The following is a 6,000-nucleotide window of genomic DNA, read 5'->3' as shown; positions in this document are numbered from 1 at the left end:
AGGACCTCCACAAGTGGGGCAACTCTGACTTGATTGAGTCAAGAGAAGTTGCTCAGTTGGTTTTTTCTGTTCCATGGGCTTCCAGTTTTTTATAGTGTTCTGGAGCGAAGCCATTTGTGCTGAAAGAGCATCAGCTGAGCTTAGCTCAAGAACTCCTGCTTTCTTAGGAGCACTGTGTCGTGAGGTAGGCCATGAAATATGTTTTTTTGAAAGTTTTTCCAACAACTGGTAGGTTTCTGGATAAGTAAAATCCAAAAGATCTCCCCCTGCAGCTGCATCAACAGTTGCTTTCAATGGTGGGGTTAAGCCATGATAGAACGTGTGAATGATGCCCCAATCAGAAACTCCATGATTCGGGCAAATTCGTATCAACTCTTTAAAGCGTTCCCACGCTTCATACAGACTTTCTCCATCATACATTTGAAAGGAAGCTATATCAGCCCTCACTTGGGCTTGTTTTGCTTGGGAGAAAAATCGGGTAACAAACTGTTCCGCCAATTGCTCCCAACTGGTGATGGAGTTTGGGGGCAATGTTCTCCTCCATTCTTTGGCTTTTTCAGCTAAGGAAAATGGAAAAAGCCGCATCCGCATGTTTTCTTCTGAAATACCGTGAACTTTGAAATTATCAACTATCTCAGTGAAATTGTCCAAATAAATGTAAGGGTCTTCCATGGGCACTCCATGGAATTGACCAGCGTTCATAATCATTTGGAATATTGCAGGTTTTATTTCAAAGTTCAGGATATTCAAGGGAGGGGGAACATACCCTCGTTCTGGACCATTTCTGAATGGAGCAGCCATATCATTCAATGATGGCCATCTTCCTTCATTCGGTCCTTGTTCAGGCTCATGATTATGATTTCCATTGTTATCATTGTTTACAACCTCCTCCATTGTAATGTTTCTCAACCTTTGAATTCTTCTTCTATTTCTGAAGGTTCTCTCGGGTTCTGGATCAAAAAGTACTATTTCCAGTCCAAGTTTTGTAGGTTCTGTGCTCATACAAATGGAAGAGGTCTATCAAAACAAAAAGACTGCAATTTAAACAATAAAAATGTTTCCTTAAAAACACCCTTTCTTGCCAAATGATCCCCGGCAACGACGCCAATTGCTTGGTCGAACCGAGAGCTGCTCGGGAATATTTTTTCAGAGAGCAAGAGTGCAGAGTAATAATCAGGATTGCCAACATGAGCAATCTACTCTGACTAAGAGCAACCCTCTTCAACTATACGCAAGCGTACGTGTCAAGCAATATAGGGTATTGTAGCCCCAGATTTATCGTCCTCAGGGAGCAGTTGTGAAGTAAGAAGCGCTAAAGGAAACTTAATTTGTAAAATGGAGCAATAAAAGAAAGTACCATTCTCAGCTAAGCTTCACGAAGAGCAATCTCTGGGCAGCTAGTTAAACAATGTTAACCATTCTGAACCAGATGAGAGCAGTGAATGACTTAGCACGGTCATTGAATAAAAAGGCATCAATTTAAGTAACTTCAAGAGCAGTCAACGAAATGAGAGTAAGAGCATCAGCTGGTAAAACACAGTTCAGTTATCGTGAGGAAAAGGTTGTGCTAGAAGTTCGAGTTAAGATTAATTTCAGAAAAAATCAAGTAGGTGTCACGGGTTCCATGTTTTCATCCCTTTGGTTAACCCTGCTTGGTAGCATAATTTATAAGTGGATTTTGCTCCTTCCCTTGTTTTGCTGTAGGTAAGCAGAGGGTAAGGCCTTACTCTCCACGTTACTCCATAGTACTTGGAGTTATATGCAAGGAAACCATGTTGCCTTCTCAAAAGAGCATGGATTCACATGGCAGTGCTCCCCATTCCAGGTGTTTCTCCCTCCTTTCTTCAGGCTAAACTACCCCAGGATCTTGATAATGCTCCACACGCCTTTGTCAGTGTTTCATCAACCGAGTGGTCCCTGGATGAGGTTGTCAGCCCAAAGGGTTTCACAAAATCAATAAATTAAACCAAAGAGCAACTCAAAATTCATTTATAAAATATGTGTTCCGTACAAAGTTATCCTAAGACAAAAGGGATTACTTCTATGGAACCCTCACCTACTTAGAGAAAGTTAGCTCCTAGTGAGCATTTTTACAAAAAGAAAAAAAACAAAGAAAAATAACGAGTCCTAGGATGGGCGCTGATCCCCTTTCATGAGGATTGCTTGTTCCTTTTATAGGGTTCTTCATTTGATCTCCATTGTTCCTTTCATCAAGGGTTGTGCTTTGTTTAAATCCTCTCCAATGGTAGCTTTGCTTTTTGCCAGCTTGGCTTTAAATGGAGATGGTCCCCCTTGCTTTTGGCTCCCTTTGTGAGTAGGAGTATCGGATTCAGGGAGGCACCTCCACTCCTTTTGCTGCAGCTGACGTGGCTGTTTTTATTGCTCAGCTCCTTTGCTTTCGTACTGTAGCAGAGGTAGCACCTCCACCTTCTCTGATGTGGCTGACGTGGCGGCTTCCCATTGCTTCCTTTGACTGCTGTTGTACTACATCAGGTTTTTCTTTTCCTTTATGCGCAACACTCTTTCTTCTCTCTTCATTTTGTGGTTCCTTCTGATGGGCCTTAGGTGTCCTGAACAAAGAAAACTAACCCAATAGTCATATGTGAAAATGATAATGTTAAAATTGCTCCAGGTCTACCTTCATTCCTACTTTCAGTATTGCTCTTGTCCACTATTCAAAACAATTGCTCTATATGGAGAGAAGAAGGTTGAAGGGAGTGATTTATAACCAAACATGGGTTTTGTGAAACAATTTACACTTAATGGGCCTCAACTTTTGAGGACCATCAACACACTAATGGGCTTAGCCCAAACCTAACACAAATACTAATGAAATCAAGAAATAGATATTTGCAGATATACAAAAGATATATTCTATCTACACTCCCCTTCAAGCTGGAGCGCATAGATCATATGCACCAAGCTTGTTAGAAATAAACTCTATTCGAGGACCCCTCAAAGACTTTGTAAATATATCTGTTAATTGATCATTAGAGGGTACAAAACAAGTTGTAATTTCACCAGCAAGAACCTTTTCTCGAACAAAGTGACAATCCATTTCTATATGCTTGGTTCTTTCATGAAATACTGGATTTGACGAAATGTGTAGAGCTGTTTGGTTATCACAAATGAGAGTTGCTTGTCCAGTGTCGTCAAACTTAAGCTCTCTAAGAAGTTGCTTCAGCCAGATGAGCTTGCAAGTAGTAGTAGCCATGGAGCGGTATTCTGCTTCAGCACTTGATCTGGCAACGACATTTTGTTTCTTACTTTTCTAGGAAATCAACAAAGACACAATACCCAGAAGTAGATCTTCTATCAGCTAGACAACCAGCCCAATCAACATCACAGTACCCAACAACTTTAACATGACCTTTATCTTCATATTCAAGGCCTTTTCCTGGAGATGCCTTGATATACTTAAGAATACGAATGACGGCATTCTGATGTTCTTGACATGGAGAATTAAGAAATTGACTTACCACACTAACTGCAAATGAAATATCAGGCCGAGTGACTGTGAGGTAGTTCAATTTTCCAACCAATCTTCTATACTGCTCAGGATCTGAAAAGGGCTCCCCTTGATTTGGTAGAAGCTTGATACTTGGATCCATAGGAGTATCAACAGACTTAGAATTTAACAAAGCAGTTTCTTCAAGAATATCCAGAGCATATTTCCTCTGAGATATCACAACTCCATCTTTAGATTGGGCCACCTCGATTCCCAAGAAATATCGAAGTTTCCCAAGATCCTTAAACTAAAAATGGTGACATAAATATTGTTTCAACTGAGTGATCCCATGACTATCACTACCTATGATGACAATATCATCCACATATACCACCAGGTAAATAGATCCAGAAGCTGAATGACGATAAAAGAGAGAATGATCAGCTTCACTCCGAGTCATGCCAAATGGTTGAACAACACTGCTAAATTTACCAAACCAAGCTCTTGGAGATTGCTTGAGACCATATAGAGACCCTCGAAGACGACAAACAAGACCTGACTCCCCCTAAGCAACAAATCCAGGAGGTTGCTCCATATAAATTTCCTCCTCCAGATCACCGTGAAGAAAAACATCCTTAATATCAAGTTGGTGGAGAGGCCAATGGCGAACAGTAGACATCTTCGTTGCTCCGTGTTTCGGGTTCGATCCTCACGACCCCCAACTTTCTCTTGTGAAATTTCTTAGCACAGGTAGGTAGGCCTGTGCATTGTTCACCCTTCAAGCCCAATGGGCTCTCGTGTGAGGGGACATGTTGAGATATATAAAACCATTAATGTAGCCTCATCCATTAGCTTAAACTTTTTGGTTGAATTGGTTCTTTACAATATATATACATATACATAATATAATATAATAAATTCAAAAGACAACTCTTAAAATTGCTTTTTTAATTGGATAATTAATTAATTGTACAATATATCCTAAATATATAATAAAAATACCCTAAATATACTCTTACATTTATGTACTTGTTGAAATATTAAGTAATGAAGTATTTTAGAGATTTTTTTTTTATAATTTTTATTGGATCAACCTTAAGTATTGGCAAAAGCTATATAGAATCTTTATATATTTAATCAAGTGTCATCTTTCTTTTTAGGTATAAGTGCTAACTTTTTACTTGTCCACATTTAATTTTATTCCATTATTTTTCTTTTCTTTGATTAGATCGAACCTTATTCGTTTTTATGGCATGCAATTACGGTTCAACAAATAAAGAGGCGCATTCATCAAATTTGATTCCTAATTAATTCGTTTGAATTGATGAAAGAGCGAGTTGAAGTAGATGTTTGCGATGTATCATTTAAGTTCCATAGGGATTTTGATATTCTCTCGTACCGCGTATGATGGTGACAATGAAATATCTACGTATACGACTTATTGTTGCCAGACACATAAAAAAGCTGGTAGGAGTCTCTTGTAATGGCTTCAATCTACTATCTACAGCTGCACCCTGCAGGTAATTATTTCTATTGTCACGGATGACACAATGTAACAGATAGCATGGTTAGAATAATTAAATTTGTCAGGCCCAAGGTAATGTGTTACACGACACCATAATGTCATAAAACTTATATATATGTTATGCTTTATTCTTTTCTAATGCGTTTATTAAATGCTATCATAAAAGGCAAAATTCTAATCACTCCTTTGCAGTTAGAGATGACGAAGACTTATCAAATAATGGGAATTCAGTTCGCGTATGGAAACTGAGCAGGTGAGGGTGAGAATACGTGTTCGATCCTTCTAGTATTATTTTTGAGATGAATTTAAAACTTTAATCTTAGATTCGCTCTGAATCGGACTAATCGTAAAGTGATGAACTAATTAAAATATTTCCAATCGTACTAAAAAATTTCTCACAATGTTGAGGAATGGTATGTGTTATGCGTACATGATTAAACAGTTCTTAAGGGGGCGTTTGGTAGAGGAGAAAAAAAAAATACCAGGTAAATACAATTAATGGGAAAATGATAAAAAACAAAGTTTGATGGTAAAATTGAAAAAAAGTTGTTTGGAAGGATAAAATATTATCGGGGAAATTGATTAAAGTTTTCTAAGTCTATGTTTGGTTGAAGGTAAAATATTGATGAAAAAATGAGTTAAAATTACAAAAATAACTACTCTACCTTTTGAATCTTCACATAAGAAAGAGATTGAGAAAACATACTCCACTAGGGTCAATTTTGTCTTCATTTCAACCTCTCTTTTTTATTTCCCCATTACAGTTCAAAATACCACCTCTTATTTGGGTTTTTGGAATAGTATTTTTCATGAAATTTTACAAACAAATCAAGATGGATGGGCAATGAATTTTCTTAGTTAATTTTTTTAAGTGTTGTACCAAACATGATCAAATTAAAATATCAATAGAAATTGCCTAGGTATCTATAACAAAACCCTCTACCAAACATCCCAGAAGTTTTTTGTGACCCAAGAGTTAGTTGACGCAGCGGTGGACCCGTAAAATGTGAAGGCAGCGTATGTCATA

The 6,000-nt window shown here is 37.9% G+C and overlaps 1 non-coding gene across 1 annotated transcript; it reads left to right on the top strand.

The window, feature by feature from the left end:
* Positions 1 to 343: 343 nt before the first annotated feature.
* On the top strand, positions 344 to 448 carry LOC133288742 (small nucleolar RNA R71). The gene has a single exon (XR_009748399.1). It is a non-coding gene; the product is annotated as a small nucleolar RNA R71 (small nucleolar RNA).
* The last annotated feature ends 5,552 nt before the right edge of the window (positions 449 to 6,000 follow it).

Source organism: Gastrolobium bilobum, unplaced genomic scaffold, assembly GCF_033153095.1.
Source record: "Gastrolobium bilobum isolate Gb01-03AN ecotype WA unplaced genomic scaffold, APGP_CSIRO_Gbil_v1 utg45908, whole genome shotgun sequence".
Lineage (NCBI taxonomy): Eukaryota > Viridiplantae > Streptophyta > Magnoliopsida > Fabales > Fabaceae > Gastrolobium > Gastrolobium bilobum.
Note: the sequence above shows the minus strand (reverse complement) of the source record. Positions and strands in the feature narration are given on the sequence as shown.